Source organism: Odocoileus virginianus, chromosome 19, assembly GCF_023699985.2.
Source record: "Odocoileus virginianus isolate 20LAN1187 ecotype Illinois chromosome 19, Ovbor_1.2, whole genome shotgun sequence".
Taxonomy (NCBI): Eukaryota; Metazoa; Chordata; class Mammalia; order Artiodactyla; family Cervidae; genus Odocoileus; species Odocoileus virginianus.
Genome location: NC_069692.1, coordinates 20,223,256 through 20,239,317, shown reverse-complemented (window position 1 = coordinate 20,239,317; position 16,062 = coordinate 20,223,256). Strand labels below are relative to the sequence as shown.

Here is a 16,062-nt window from a genome sequence, read left to right as displayed (position 1 = left end):
TCTGGTGGTTACATGTCTCAATATCCAGCTCATTCCACAACTTGGCAGCACCTGCCAGCACTGCCATTCATTCTTTTCTTCCAAGAGCATTTTATCCCATTGGCCATCACTATAACCACAATCTACATTTTCCTACCACCTCTGTGGCCATTCCCTCTCAGAGTTGTTTAAGGCACCTCTTCTTCCAATTATATCATAACTATGCCTTTTCCTCAGGGCACTGTTTTAGGTCTTATCTGCTCACCCTCAACTCTGCTTAAGCAACTTGTCCCATGTACACGGCTGCTGCAATAAGCATGTTATTTACATCTTCGTCTAAGATTTCTCTCCTGAATGCATGTTATTTATTCAACACTTACTGGTCTGCACCTTAGATAACACAGGCACTTCAAACCAAACAAGCCCCACTGGAATGCATCCATCTTCTGCTTTTCACCTCCTCTTCCTTCTGTTTTCTTCCTTCAGGGATTACTATGACGGTCCATCCCATTGTCTATGTCAGGACTATGGGTGCCATCCTAGATGTGAGCTACTTTCTATCCGTCCTCCTCTCCCCATCTTCACTGTTGAGACCTAAATCTAGATTGCTGGTACCTCCACCCTTTTTACTGTCCCAACCTCCTATCTTGTCTTCCTGCCTCCTGTCTTGTTCACACCCAATCCAGTCTTCACTCTGCACCAACAACGGTCTTTCTAATATACAAATCTGATCAAGATACTCACATTTAAAACCATTCAATTGTTGCTGTTCAGTTGCTCAGTCATGTCTGACTCTTTGTGACCCCACGGGCTGCAGCACACCAGGCTTCCCCATCCTTCACATCTTCTGGAGATTGTCCAAACTCATGTCCATTGAATCAGTAATGCCATCCAACCATCTCATCCTCTGTCATCCTCTTCTCCTCCTGCCTTCTATCTTTCCCAGGATCAGGGTCTTTTCCAATAAGTTGGCTCTTGACAGGTCAGTTGGTAAAGAATCCACCTGCAACGCAGGAGACCCTAGTTCGATTCCTGGGTTGGAAAGATCTGCTGGAAAAGGGATAGGCTACCCACTCCAGGATTCCTGGGCTTCCCTTGTGGCTCAGCTGGTAAAGAATCCACTTGCAATGCAGAAGACCTGGGTTATATCCCTGGGTTGGGAAGATCCTCTGGAGAAGGCAAAGGCTACCCGCTCCAGTATTTTGGCCTGGAGAATTCCATGGACTGTATAGTCCATGGGGTCGCAGAGAGTCAGATGTGACTGAGCAACTTTCACTTTCACTTTTGCATCAGGTGGCCAAAGTACTGGAGTATGAGTCAGCTCTTCGTATCAGGTGGTCTTAATGGATTGGCCCTTCCTTGCCTTTTTAGCCTCACCACTTTCTTCTAGACACATTTCATTTTCTTGTCCCCATACCTAGCCTGCTAAATTTTAGTCTTCCTGAAAAATCTTCCAGCCTTCTCATGTTGTTTCCTCTGCCTGGTATGCCCTAGCTCCTGTTCATTCCCTACCTTCCCTTAGCTGGCTAACTCTTATGCATCTGTCAATTGTTAGCTGAGCTGTCACTTATTCCATGAAGACTTCCTGGAGTGAGGGGCCCCTTCTCTGGAATCCATCGTGTCTGGACTTCCCCTTCATGCCTCGTCCCACCACACATTCACTATGTAAGGACTTGCAAGCAGATCAGCTCTGTATGCCCAGGGCAGTGTCTGGACTGGTGACGGTGAATTAGTCAGGTCTTGCATAGTACACAGCACCCAGTAGATACTCAATACACATTTGTGGAAGAAGAATAAAATCTGTCAGGTTCTGATTGACTTTATAGCATATCTGCCTATACACAAATTATGAACAATGGAATCTTCACTATTTTAGACAGAGGTTGGAAGAATACCCATCTTAAAAAAAAAGACAACAATAACACCACCTGGTATTTATTGGGTATCACGTGCAGGCACTGTGTGAAATGTTTCACACATGCTACATTACTTGTTCTTACAGTGATCTATGAGACAAGGTTTATTATTTCTCCACATTGCAGATGCAGAAAATAAGACTAAGGGAGATTAATAATTTGACCAAATTCAGTTGGCAGAACCAGGATTCTATGAAACCCCCAAAGTCCTCCTCCCCTCCAAAACCCAATTCAACAAAATGGACGTGTTCAACAAAAAGGTACTGAATACTTGTTTTGTGTAAAATAGCAAAAGAGATGTATACCTACAATCTCTGATTTACTCCAGTGAAAATAACCAGGAATATTGAAGGGAGAGACTGTTTTGCATTTAGCTAGTTATTACCATTAGCCTGGCAAAAAGTATTCTGTGTTACATGAAAAAATATGATTGAGTAAACCAGAAAACTTTCCAGCTCCTCTATAGCAATTAGTGTAATTTCATTACTTAGCATAAAATGTGAATGCTCAGGTTCATTAACAGTCAAATCCAGATGCAAATGCAAATAGAGAAATAAAATGGAAAACCAAATAGCAAATTCTCATGATTTGCCTTTTGTTGAAATTGATGCCAGTGCTCACCACTGTAAACAAGTACTGAATTACAGAATTCTTGGCCTGAAAGAAATGTAGAAATTATTCGCTCCAATTCTCTCCAATTATTTTAAAGTTTGGGGTCCAAAGGAAAATAGAAAGTGTAAGAGATTATCAGCACTCTGGTTGACAGTACCTATGAAGGCTGGACCAATACCTATCTTGAGATACAGCTATTCAACTTCTAAGATAGTTTTAACAGAAATGCTTTCACTTTTCACCAAGTGATAAATATGTTAATGTTCATACAAGCATTTTTTGGCAGTCATCCTAAACTGTAATCAATCTAGTGATCAGTGTAGGCTGGGTTAATAAAATATGGTATATTTAAATGAAGAAATATACCATGTGGCAGTGATAATGAAGTACAACTACATACAACCAAGTGGATGAATCTTGAAAACATACTGAGCAAAAGATGCTGTAATTGTATCATGATTTTATTTATATAAAGTTCAAAAGAGAGCCTAGTATAATCCAAGATGTCACAATTCAGAAGAATGGTTATTGGAGCTGGGGTGGGAGGTTGTAGATGGAAGGAGACATGGGGTTTGCTGGAATGCTGGTGACTTTTGTCTTTTGATTTGAGAACTGTTACACAGACCTGCTCACTTTGTGACCAAGCATTGAGCTATATACTTATTAGTGTGCATTTTTCCTATATGTATACCATACTTCAATAAAATTCCACTCCCTGGAATAATGAAACTTTAACACTCCTGTTATCAGACTGTAATAAATTCTCTGGCACACTCAGAAAAACTTATGGAATGTTATAAATCTTAATTCTGCTTAAACTAACATTCGTTTCAGTCATATCAACAAGAATAAATACCTCAATATTGAAAAGTTTGCTAAAGAAACAAATGTGTTTGATGAGATACAAAAAATACTATTTCGTTTGGCAAGCATTTGTGGGATTGGAGGTTGCAAATATAAAGCTTCCAAAGTGTTACCAAATTTGTTTATAAGCTCAGTTTACTCAAGACTCAGAATTTGTGGAGCTGTATTTTTTAAACTGTAGGAATAAAAATAATTGTAACAGAAATAAAGAACCCATTTCTCAAATGTTGCTCTGGTTCTGTCCCAACTGCACATAGTTTATAATGCCGGGCACGTAACAAGGATCCCCAAATATTTGCTATATGAATAAAAGTGGAGCACATGAGTACTCTTTAGAATACATCTAATCAATCTTTGTCATATAGAGGCAAAATGAGTATTTTTTTAATACCTGGTAAATAGGAAATAACCTATACTTCTTTATAATTTTAGTAGACAATAATAGAGAAGAATGACTGAAAAAAACTCAATTAAAGTACTAATTAATATTATTTACAAAGTACCTGTAAATGATTTATGAAACTACAACTCATTTAGGATAAAAGCTTTCTTGCTAAAGAAAAACTTGGAACTTTTTAGAACCATAGAAAAACAAAGAAAAAAATCCACCTCCCCACCCACTACATTTAGAGAAAAAAATTGAGACAGCAGTATTATTCTCCCTGAGAGTAATAATCATACATTAAACTGGTGTCAAGAAAACCTTAGAAAATATTAGCTTTCAGGGAAAAACACTTACAATTTATATTTTCTACTTTTAAGTAATATATTCTTAGTATGACTCTAAAATCTGCCTAAACCACCAGTAACATTTTAAAAGAAAGTTCTCTGCTTCGTACCAAACAGAAATAAATAATGCCTGACAACAGCATTAGGGAACATAAACATAAAATTACCTGTTATTAAAAACTGAACACATTTTTCTCAAAGAAATATATTACTCAGCTGTAAAATAGTATGTTTGCCATTCACACTAATGTTTCAACATTATGGTTCAATCTTCTAAAAAGCTGACATGGAAAATAATGGCGTAATAAACTAATTCATCATAATGTGCAAAAGAAACCGCTGGAATAAATTGTAATAACCTTTCAAAAACTAGCAGCTTTTAAAAGTATTAATTTCTACTCCAGATAATTGGAAAGGACACCTGGGTGGGTAGGCAATATTTTTTATGGGATTGCTCTGTCAGGAGCTCAGATTGTCTCTGGACTCAGCAATGATCATTTAGCACTAAATGACAGTGAATCTTGCAAATAGGTCTTCCTAGATGGTGTTTGTCATAAATTACCAAACTCAACTCCCCTCAAGGTCAGCCATATGAGAGGGCAGGTATCAAACGGCCTTCGCCAGGACCTAGCATGGTCCTCGGGTTTCTCATAAATGGACAATAGTTGTGTTGGCTGCCATAAAATCAACTTAATGGACTGACAACATAAATTACCATCAAACTTTGACAACATCCATCTCTAGAAAACAACTGGAGAATGCTTTTATAACAAAGCTGAGGAAAATGGATAACAATATGTTTTGTTCTATACTAGATCATAAATATTCTTAACAATGCTAAGTGGGGAATGACTTAATATTATAACCCACAATAAGTTTTACTTGATGCACTAAAAACAGTGTCTAAGTAATATTAAAATGACACTTGCTTTTTGAAGTAATTGATATATATATAATGCAACAGAGTGTGTGTGTGTGTTTGTGTCTGTGTGTGTCTGTGTGTACGTGTGTATTCATTCTAGGGAAGAATGTTGCATTTGCTTGGCACTGGGTATTTTTATTAAACATAAACAACTGAAAAAAAATATTGATTTCTTTCTAGTTTCATTTTACCTACATAGTACACTGAATCCACAGGAAAGATAGATTTTTCTGTTCTCACATCATCTTGGATGAATCATTTGAACTTATTTTCACTATGGTTTGATTTTTCCATTTGTACAGTAAAATAATTATTATACAAAAACATTTTGAAGACAGTGGAATTAATCCTTAGAGGAGGCACCAAATAAACCCCAAATTACTAGAGAATCATATTGATAATTTATTAAAACAATGTACTCTAGACAATCAATTCACTGTTTTAGAAGTCACTTTGGTAGAAAATTAGCTAAACTAATAAACTGGAACTTTGGAGATAAATTAAATATCATTGTTTTGCTAAATTTTCTTTCGTCATCTAATTTTTACCTCCATTCTGTAACTGTGGCTATTATTATGATGATGCTGCTGCATAGTTAGAACTATTCTCTCAGGCATTTTTACAATTTTATTTACTATCTCTTAGAAAGCAGGACTTCACTGTAGATTTTGCTCAAGGAAATGCTACACTGAGTAAAAGCAAGATCTTCCTTGAATCCAATGACATCTTAGATCGTGAATATTGTATGTAATATACAATGAATTTTATGCACATAATAAAAGTTCCCAAACAGAACTTTAAGTTAATTTTGTGCCTTTGTCTCCCATATCTAGCCATCTCCTTTTATGTTGTTATTTTTTGCATGATCTCTTCCATTGATTTCTCTCCTTCTAGTCCCACTGTCATTCTGTCCAGAACCTCATCACCTAAGACCTGAATTATTGTAGTAGTTTCTTTACTCTTGTTCTCTTTCCACCAATCCTGCCAAATTAATCTTTTGTAAAGCACTATTTTAATTACATCATTCCCCAGCTCAAAATTTTTCAATGACTCCCCATTCCCTGGAGGCCAAAGGCAAGTGTCTTCAGTTAGAACAGAAGACTTTTGTGTATCGGGCCTCACTTCCTTTTCCAATCTCATCTTTTCCAGTTTCTCTGCACAAACCTTCAGGATAATAAAGGTATTTGCTGGCTGGGCACCTCCATCACAAGCACCTGCCCAGCCAGTGCCATCCTTCCTCCCTCCCTAGCCAGTAGCTTTCCTTCAGAAAGGCTTTTTTTTCCCCACTTGAACCCAGAGTCAGCACCTCAAGCCATGAAACTGAACCATTCATTCTTTGGTGTTTAATATGACTTATTTCACTGTTGCAATATTACTTAACCTCAGTTTCGATGCTTAATAGTAATCATGTCATTTCTCTCTGATTACTTCATAAAGCTCTTTCAGGGTAGGGGGCATTAGAGTTCTTATTATCTGCTAATCTCCCTAGCACAAACTTATAAAAATAGTTGGCAACCAATAGACATTTGTTTAAAAAGTGAATGTACAATACTTTTCTAGGCTTTTTGTAAGATTAGGATGAAAGCTATCCAGTTGTGTTGTAACTTGTAGTATTCCAGCATACCAACTTATGTAAATGAGGCAGTTTCCCTGAATTTATTAGATGTTTCAATTCTTCAGTTCTTAGTGAAATTCTAGATTATAAAATATAAGCTGGACACATGAGATATTTAATGTTAACTCCGACTTTAATGTAAAAATGAGCACTATTAGAATAAACACAGAATAGTGCATAGTCATTGAATTAGTACTAATTTTCTGGAGATCTCTTACTAACAGAAGCTCAGTAACTTCCAAACAAAAATAAAATTGCTTGAAGAATAAATTCAGAGGAAAAAGATAAATGCAGCAGCCCATAACCTCACATACAAATCAGACATATATTGTAGTTTATAACAGTCTGTAGAAAAAATGAAAGTCAAAGTCACTCAGTTGTCTCCAACTCTTTGTGACTCCATGGACTATTCAGTCCATCGACTTCTCTAGGCCAGAATACTGGAGTGGGTAGTCTTTCCATGCTCCGGGGGATTTCCCAACCCAGGGATCAAACCCAGGTCTCCACATTGCAGGCAGATTCTTTACCAGCTGAGCCACAAGGGAAACCCACAAGGGAAGTCTATAGAAAGATCATGGGTTTTGGAACTTGACAAGACCTGAGTTGGCAGCTTGGTTCTGCTACTTAGCAGGGGTGCTATCTTGAGTCAGTAATTCAATGTCTTGAAACTCAAATTTCTCACAAGGCAAATGGGAATATTAAAATTCAATTTATTTGAAATAAAAGGAACCCAAATTGGAAAGGAAGAAGTAAAACTGTCACTGTTTGCAGATGACATAATAGTATGTATAGAAAATCCTAAAGATGCCACAAAAAAACTATTAGAACTAATACATGAATTCAGTAAAATGGCATGATACAAATTAATATACAGAATTTTTTTGCATTTTTACACATTAACATGAACTACCAGAAAGGGAAATTAAGAAAACAATCCCATTTACAATTGCATCAAAAAGCATAAAACATCTAGGAATAAATCTAACCAAAGAGCTAAAAGACTTGTACTCTGAAAGCTACAAGAAAATCGTCAAAAAAGTTGAAGATAACACAAACAGAAAGGTACACCATGTTTATGGACTAAAAGAATTAATATTGTTAAAATCACCATACTCCCCAAGGCCAACTATAGATTAAATGCAATCCCTATCAAAATACTAAGGCATTTTTCACAGAACTAGAACAAATAATCATAAATTTTGTATGGAAACACAAAAGACTCCAAATAATCAAAGCAATCTTGAAAAAGAAGAATAAAGCTGGCGATTTCATGTGCCCTAATTTCAAACTATACTACAAAGCTACTTTAATCAAAGTAGTGTAGTGCTGGCACAAAAAGATGCATAGATCAATGGAACAGAATAGAGAGCCCAGAAATAAGTCCATACGCATGCAGTCAATCAACTTTGACAAAGGAGGCAAGAATAAACAATGGAGAAAAGATAGCCTCTTCAATAAATGGCATTGGGAGAACTGAATGGCTGCATGAAAAAGAATCAAACTGGATAACTTTCTCATACTATACACAAAAATAAACTCAAAATAAGTTAAAAAGTTAAATGCAAGCACTGAAAACATAAAACTCCCAGAGGGGGAAAAAAAAACAACTCCTAGAGAAAAATATAGGGAATACCCTCTTTGACACTGGTTTTAAAAATATCTTTTTAAAGATTATTTTCCCTAAGGCAAGGGCAACAAAAGCCAAAATAAACAAACGAGACCATATCAAACTACAAACCTTTCACACAGTGAAGGAAACTATCAAAATGAAAAGGCATCCTACTGAATGGGAGAAGATATTTGCAAATGATACATTTGATAAGAGGTTAATATCCAAAATATACAAATAAATTATACAACAAAAATTAAAAAAAAAAACCAATTGAAAAATGAGCAGAGAATCCAGATAGACATTTTTCTAAAGAAGACATGCAGACGACCAACAGACACATGAAAAGATGCTCAGTATCACTAAACATCAGGAAAATGCAAATTAAAACCATAGAGATACCACTTCACACCTGCCAGTATGGTTATTACCAAAAAAGACAACACATATTAAGTGTTGGTGAGGATGTGGAGAAAAGGAAACACTTGTTCTCTGTCGGTGGGAATGTAAATTGGTGCAGCCACTATGGAAAAGAGTATGGAGGTTTCTCAGAAAACTAAAAACAGAACTGCTATATGACCTAGCAGTTTTACTTCTGGATATTTACATGAAGAAAACAAAAACACTAATTTGAAAAAATATATGCATACCAATATTCATGGCAGCATTATTTACAACAGCCAAATATGGAAGTAACTTAAGTATCCATCAACAGATGAATGAATAAAGATGCTGCATAGACACACACACACACACACACACACACACACATGGACTATCACCCAGCAATTAAAAAGAGAAGAAATCTTGCTATTTGTGATAACATGGGCTGATCTGGAGGGTTTTATGGTAAAGTAAAATAAGCCAGACAGAGAAAGACAATTACCATAAGATTTTACTTATACGTGGAATCTAAAAAACCAAAACAAACAAGCACAACAAAACAAAACGAAAGCAGATTCTTAGATACACCCATTGGGTTGCCAGAATGCAAGGTGATAGAAGTGGGCAAAACAGATGAAGAGGATTAAGAGGTACATACCTCCAGTTAATAAATAAGCTATGCGGATATAATATACAGCATAAGGAATATGGTCAATAATGATAGTTTTGGGGACAGATGGTTACTAGACTTACTGTGGTGATCGTTTCATAATATTTGCAGGTGTCAAATCACTGCATAGTAAGACTGAAGTTAATATGACATTGTATTTTAACTACATTTGAACTAAAAAAAAACTTCAAAAATATCCACTTAGTTTGAAAAATCTGAGATGATTGAACTCTTTTGAGCTGGTTATTAGGATGATGAATTTAAAGTTCCTAGGGCACATAGCCCAATACTTGGCACATCAATAAATGGTAGCTATTATTATTATTTTGTCTTCAGAATTTTCTTTTTAATTACCTCTGACCTATAATGGAGTCAACTGGCTTCCCTAACAGGAGTCTAAAAGATTTGAGCTTGCATTTACTAGTTTATTAATCTCTTTATCAACTTTTCTGAACTTTCAATTATATAAGGATATATAGTGAAAAAAAATGTCCTTGCAAGGACATTCTAAAGACTGAGAGTAATCTATTTTATAGCATAGAGTAGGCCCTCTATTAATGGAAGGTAATATAATTCACATGAGTCTCCTCTGAAGTGAGTACCATCCTACTATGTATTGAGGAACCCATGTGTATGAATATTTTTTAAATAATGGAGGTAGAAAAACTTTTCTCTGTTATATTCTGGTACTTTTCAGAAAAACATAATTTGGAATTATGAGAAACTGTTTTTAAAATAATATTTTTATGGTGACTTATAGTTTATGAAATACTTTTATAACTTAAGACCTTAAAAATATTCCCCAAATTAGGAATTTGTTGCTCTATTATTGAAATCATTATCTTTACCCATTCTATCATCAAGATGCTTAACAATGAACAATAATGCTAAACTGCAAATATTAAGGATATTACAGAAAAGTTCAATATGTTATCATCATAGGCCTAGAGTTTTAGTAATACTTGACAGTTGATACTGGCCAGATGAAACCGAATAGTTTCTAAACTGAAAGCTATCATCATAGCTTTTTCATATCAGCAATAATCTTGGAAGTCTCCTTTAGGTAGGCTTTCACAAAAGACAACTTACAAAAGTGGTTTATTAATTTCTCTTTGACTTCTTGAATACTATTCAAAGTATCAGCTAGGTTAGCCGTTCTGCATTTTAACCTGTTAAAATGCAATAAAAAAAAAACTGGCAGATGCTTTCTGGAACATAGCATAGAAACAAAAGAATAGAAAAAAATGTGGGTAACTTTCTTAAATCTAAATAAATGTATTATGTGAGATTAATGACTTGTTGTCTGAACTCAGCAGGCGTGCAATTAAATGTTCAGAAATGGAAGGCACCTCAGTCTTCTAAGACTGAGCTGTTTCTATTATCATAATAACTGAAGCACATGTTTAATAACTCATCAAATACATTTACTTCCTTAAACATCTTCAAGGTCAAAACCAGACATCAGGTACAACTTGAGTGCCATTAATTCCTCTGATAATCTTTTGAAGGGATTGTTTCAAGAAGCGGCAGACAGGATCCCATTGAGGCCTGTAGGATGCTTTAGGTACTTTGGGAGCTGGGCACTTACTTTTTGAAGCTTCCATTTTAAGGACAGTATTACTCTTAATCCTCCAAAGAAGCAGCTTGCCACAGAGCCACTAGAAATCAGACTGTTGCATATAGATGTCTAGTTCTTAGTTTAGTGATTATGGCCATTATATCTACATTTTAGGACATGATAACTGCCACTTGGAGGGCTTCTCTGGTGGCTCAGTGGGAAAGAAACTTCTGCTAATGCAGGAGACATGGGTTCAATACCTGGATTTGGAAGAGCTCCTGGAAAAGGAAGTGGCAACCCACTCCAGTATCCTTGCCTGGGAAATGCTATGCACAGAGGAGCCTGGTGGGTTACAGCCCATGAGGTTACAAGAGTTGGACATGACTTAGAACTAAAACAACAACAATTGCCACTTGGTAACTGGTGAAACAGCATTGGGTCAGCATTGGTACCAGAGTCATCTTTTCTAAATCTGCTCCCAGAGTCCCTCCACACGCATGGTTATTTCTTCATGTTTGTTCTTTGCCTGCTTTCAGTGTTTTTACCTTCCTCCCATCACCCACTAGGAATTTCAAATCATTTGGGGATTTCTCCACTGTTTCAGTGTTTATCTTTACCAGATCTGTAACTATATGTCTATAATGTCCAGTGATCATTTCAAATATTTTGATCCTCCTAACAGTGTCATGGGATGAGCAAACTGAGGCATGAAGAGGTTTTTATGATGTGTCTGAGATTTGGTGTCAAAACATAATCCCTGCCTCATAACTCTGAACTGAGCCTTTGCTTCACCACCATTACTACACTATCAGTTGCTAGGTTCATCAGACTTGTGTTGGAAATTCTTCCTTGCCAGCTGTGTGATTTTTACAATATGTTAAACTCTCTGAACTTCAGCTTTCTTGTCAGTAGGGTGACAAGATTCAACTTAACCAAGGATTCATCAATCATCCACCACATCCTAGCACAGAGCGAAGTGCTATAGCACAAACGAAGTAACAGCCGCCAAGGAATTTTGGCAGTGAGAAGAACAAGAGTTTTTGATAATTTCCTAGAAAATAGAGAGATTCCAAGAGGGGCTAGTCTGCCAAGTTTAACAGAGCTCTGTGTAAATTCTCCAAAATAATTTCAATTAGAATAAAACAATTTAAAAATTCACAAATTTTACAGTTTACTCTTAAGTAGCACATTCCACCAAACCCCAAAGTGTTATTTTTGAAGACAATGATACCATATCCAATCTACATTATTACATGGGGTGAGGGAGGGACCATGGAAGAGCCAGTTTTATAGGGAATATAGAGATGAAAAGTTAAAAGAAATGTGTTAGATGTTTCTGCTTTCTTTCATCATTTGAATCATCTAAATTGTAAAACATCCTAGAGTAGGAATAGCCACTTCACATTTTCTCCATCTTTCTTCTTCAGTGTCTTGGACTAGACAAACTTGTTGAATAGGATATGGCTTAAACTGTAAGAATAGAGAAGAATAAATTTCATATTATCAATATGAACTAGTCACCAGGCACCTGTGTGAAACAGGTAGAAAATAAAAACAGCCAAGGGTTTAGTATCTAACACATGGTTCTCATTAAACCTCTTCTCTCAATTTTAGGTAGTAACCTGACTACTAAGGGTCACAAGGTTTCCAGTTTTTATAATATGAATTATGCCATCTATCTGCTAGTATTATTGAGAGATTAAATGAGATGAACTATTATTGTATATACTAATAAATACTAATACTAATAAATACTAATACTAATACTAATAAATACTAATAAAAATGCTTTTTTGAGTGTTTGACATGTATTAGACACTACTCTAAGATTTTCTTTATTAGGTCATTGAAATTTTACAACTTAAGGAGATGGGTATATTACTATTATTTCTATTTTGGAGATGAGAAAATGAAGCCATAGAAAGTTTTCCTATTTTTTTAAAATCTTGCCAAGGTCACACAGTGAGTATTTGGCTGAGCAGGAACTCAAGTTCAGGCAGTCTGGGCTCTTGACTACTCCTTTTTGTCACCTCACTCCATCACAGGATGTGAGAGCTGGGCTGTGAAGAAAGCTGAGCACCGAAAAATTGATGCTTTTAAACTGTGGTGTTGGAGAAGACTCTTGAGAGTCCCTTGGACTGCAAGGAGATCCAAGCAGTCCATCCTAAAGGAGATCAGTCCTGGGTGTTCATTGGAAGGACTGATGCTGAAGCTGAAACTCCAATACTTTGGCCACCTCATGAGAAGAGTTGACTCATTGGAAAAGACCCTGATGCTGGGAAGGATTGGGGGCAGGAGGAGAAGGGGACGACAGAGGATGAGATGGCTGGATGGCATCACCAACTCAATGAGCATGAGTTTGAGTAAACCCTGGGAGTTGGTGATGGACAGGGAGGCCTGGCGTGCTGTGGTTCATGGGGTCGCAAAGAATCGGACATGACTGAGCGACTGAACTGAACTCTATCACAGTAGCTCTCTACAAGTCCATTTCCCCTAGTCCTGGTCTCTGGTACAAAATGCAACAGATTTTGCCTGTCCAGAAATAAACAGCTACACTGAGGACAGAGGATAATTACATGAAGAAAGAAATAGCAATACATGATACAAGTTGTATGCCAGAGGAGAGGTATGACTTCTAGGCCTACAGATGTTTGAAAGGAAGGAAATAATTGTGATGGGGAATTAGCAAGATGTTCCCATGTAGGTAAGAGTTGACTTAGGTCCTAGAAAACAGAATTAGAACCAGCAGAGAGGATCTGAGGGAAGTTATTTCAGATAGTGGGATAGCAAAGACAAAGGCCTTTTGTACTCAAGAACCAAGGCTCAGTGTCAGTGAGAAAGAAGGTTTCTATATGGGAACACTGAGAATACAGAATCAGGAGGCAGCTGAAAGTCATTTTGTAGAATGTTTTAAAAGCCTAGAGGAGACAGGAGCTCCCACTGAAGAGCCACCCTGCTTTTCTGACTGGCTGTGTGCATATATGTGCACATCCAAGTCCTGCCAAGTAGTACTTTCAAAAGGCTGATGAGACAGCAGGTGTATAACATGGATGGGAAAGCTAGCCAACGAATTGTAGGAGCAAGCAGAAGCCCTGGGTACACATACCTACATTCAGATGCTTCCAGTTACTCCAGCGATGATTATCTGGCTGGTGGATATTCCATGGCCTCTCCACACCTACTGCTGTGCTTTTGGCCTGTCCCTCACTCTGTTAGTACCTGAGGGTAGAGACAGAGGCAGAGTGATCTTCTAGTTAATCTTTTTTCTCTCTCTGCTCCTTAGCTATGGTTAAAAACTTGGTGTTGGAAGAAGCATATTAGGTATGATCAGAACATTTCATTTTTTAAAAACAGTACTTCCAGTGTTTTTATTAAATGATTTACTGATGAAGAACAGAGCTCGTATTTGAGTCTGACCCTGGAATATGCAATTGCTAGTTCTCTTTGATCAGAGATGGACTTGTAAATTGGGGGCTACCCACATGTACTTTCACTTAATGTTCTTGTTTCTGATCTGGCTGCTTTGGATTTTAGGTTGAGGGTGGTTAAATGTACTCTTTTAAAAAATATTATATATTGTATATCTCAACTGATCTTTTTACAACCATATGATGATTAGGCATCAATCATTCTTACCATTGCTGCTACTTGAATATATTAAGCAATTGCTGCTTCTTCCTAAGCTGGATATATTGATAGATTACCAGGAGACTTGAGTAGACATGCAGAGTACATGTTGGCTCTAAAGTGTTGTATTGGAAAAATGAAAAAAGAAAGTGATGGGAAAATGAAAAAGATTGCAATGAAACAGACTTGTGATACCAAACTCCTCTTTAAAAAGCAATAGTTCATTGTCACTTCAGGCTATTATTGAGAATAAGTATGAATTCTAAATAGATTGTAGGAGCCCAGTCCTAATACATCATTATCACTATTATGTATTTGGTAATAGTAGACATAGATTATTTCAGTCCAAAATAGCCAGAATATCCATCTTTTATGTGGGTCCATTAGATGCAAATATACTTAGAGTGCAAAGAACACACACGTAAAGCCCTCTTTCAAGGAAAGGGAGACTTTAAAATTTTATTTATTTATTTTTTGACTTTAAAATTTTATATGCTTGGCTAGTAGCCAGCTACCAAATCTACTCTAGTTCTCTGATTAACACACTTTCATACATTATTTCCAGTTTTCTACTTGAATCCTTGTCAATGTTTCCCTTCACAATCCCAATATCACCCAAATAGTTCTGGAGAAACCAGAAAGTGAGTAGAAAAAAGTTCATTCAGCTATTTAAGGACATGGCACACATCACTAGTATCCATTTATTAGCAAAAAAGCAAAAAAAACAAAACTGGCTTCATTGCTCATGAGAACTTCTTAGTATGTTCAAACACCTGCTGAGATCTTAATATAAAACAAAACAAAACCTCAACTACTCTGCTTCTAAATTTGTTTGATAAACCAGATTTCTAAAGTTCCCAAATAAACAGAAATCATTATAATTATGAATAATTAACATGCTAAACTCAAGAGGGCACTCAACATTCATTACACTGTAGAGTTCGTACCCTAAGGGAAGTACCTTCAATTAGTTCAGTTTTTACAATGGAAGAAAAATGTGACAATCAGTAATTGCAGGTACTTAGTACAAGGAACAAAATGAGCTAACTTGCATTTAAATCACCCTGTCTCAGTCAGTAAAGGCCCTGCTCTCTTTTAGATTCTTAACATTTGTACTAATTCCAGAACACAAAAAAGCAATAGATAATAGGAAAAACATACTGCCTTCAAAGATGTAAGTAGATGCACTTCAGCTTTATCAGTTATTCTAACTGAGTAGGTGAAAGAAGGCAAGATATAACAATAAATTAATTTAAAAGAGAATTTTGTAGACTTTTTTTGGCTGCATTGCACGGCATGTAGGATCCCAGTTTCCCAACCAGGGATCGAACCTATGTGCACTACTTTGGAAGTGCAGAGTCTTAACCACTGGACCACTAGGGAAGTCCTAAAAGATGTTTTCTAAAATATATCAATATATTTATTCACTCAATTTACAAACATTTATTAAGCACTTACCATGTATCAGGGTAAATGTGCTAAATGATAGTTATATTGTACTGAAAGAACCAGCCAATGTGGAGAAAAGGGAATCCTAAACTGTTGGTAGAATGTAAACTGGTACAGCCATTATGGAA

At 36.4% G+C, this 16,062-nt stretch overlaps 1 protein-coding gene across 9 annotated transcripts in view; it reads right to left on the bottom strand.

Moving 5' to 3' along the window:
• Positions 1-16,062, bottom strand: part of HS3ST5 (heparan sulfate-glucosamine 3-sulfotransferase 5) — a 296,033-nt gene that overhangs the window by 104,673 nt on the left and 175,298 nt on the right. For 5 of the 9 annotated variants that reach the window (XM_070449926.1, XM_070449930.1, XM_070449925.1 and 2 more), the window contains one exon: positions 13,965-14,077. The exons of 1 other annotated variant lie outside the window; for it this stretch is intronic. The gene's annotated coding sequence lies outside the window, so the exon portion shown is untranslated. Of the gene's footprint in view, positions 1-723; positions 983-6,751; positions 12,329-13,964; positions 14,078-16,062 lie in introns of those variants that run through there. 3 more of the 9 variants (XM_070449929.1, XR_011481894.1, XM_070449931.1) reach the window with 3 other exon arrangements.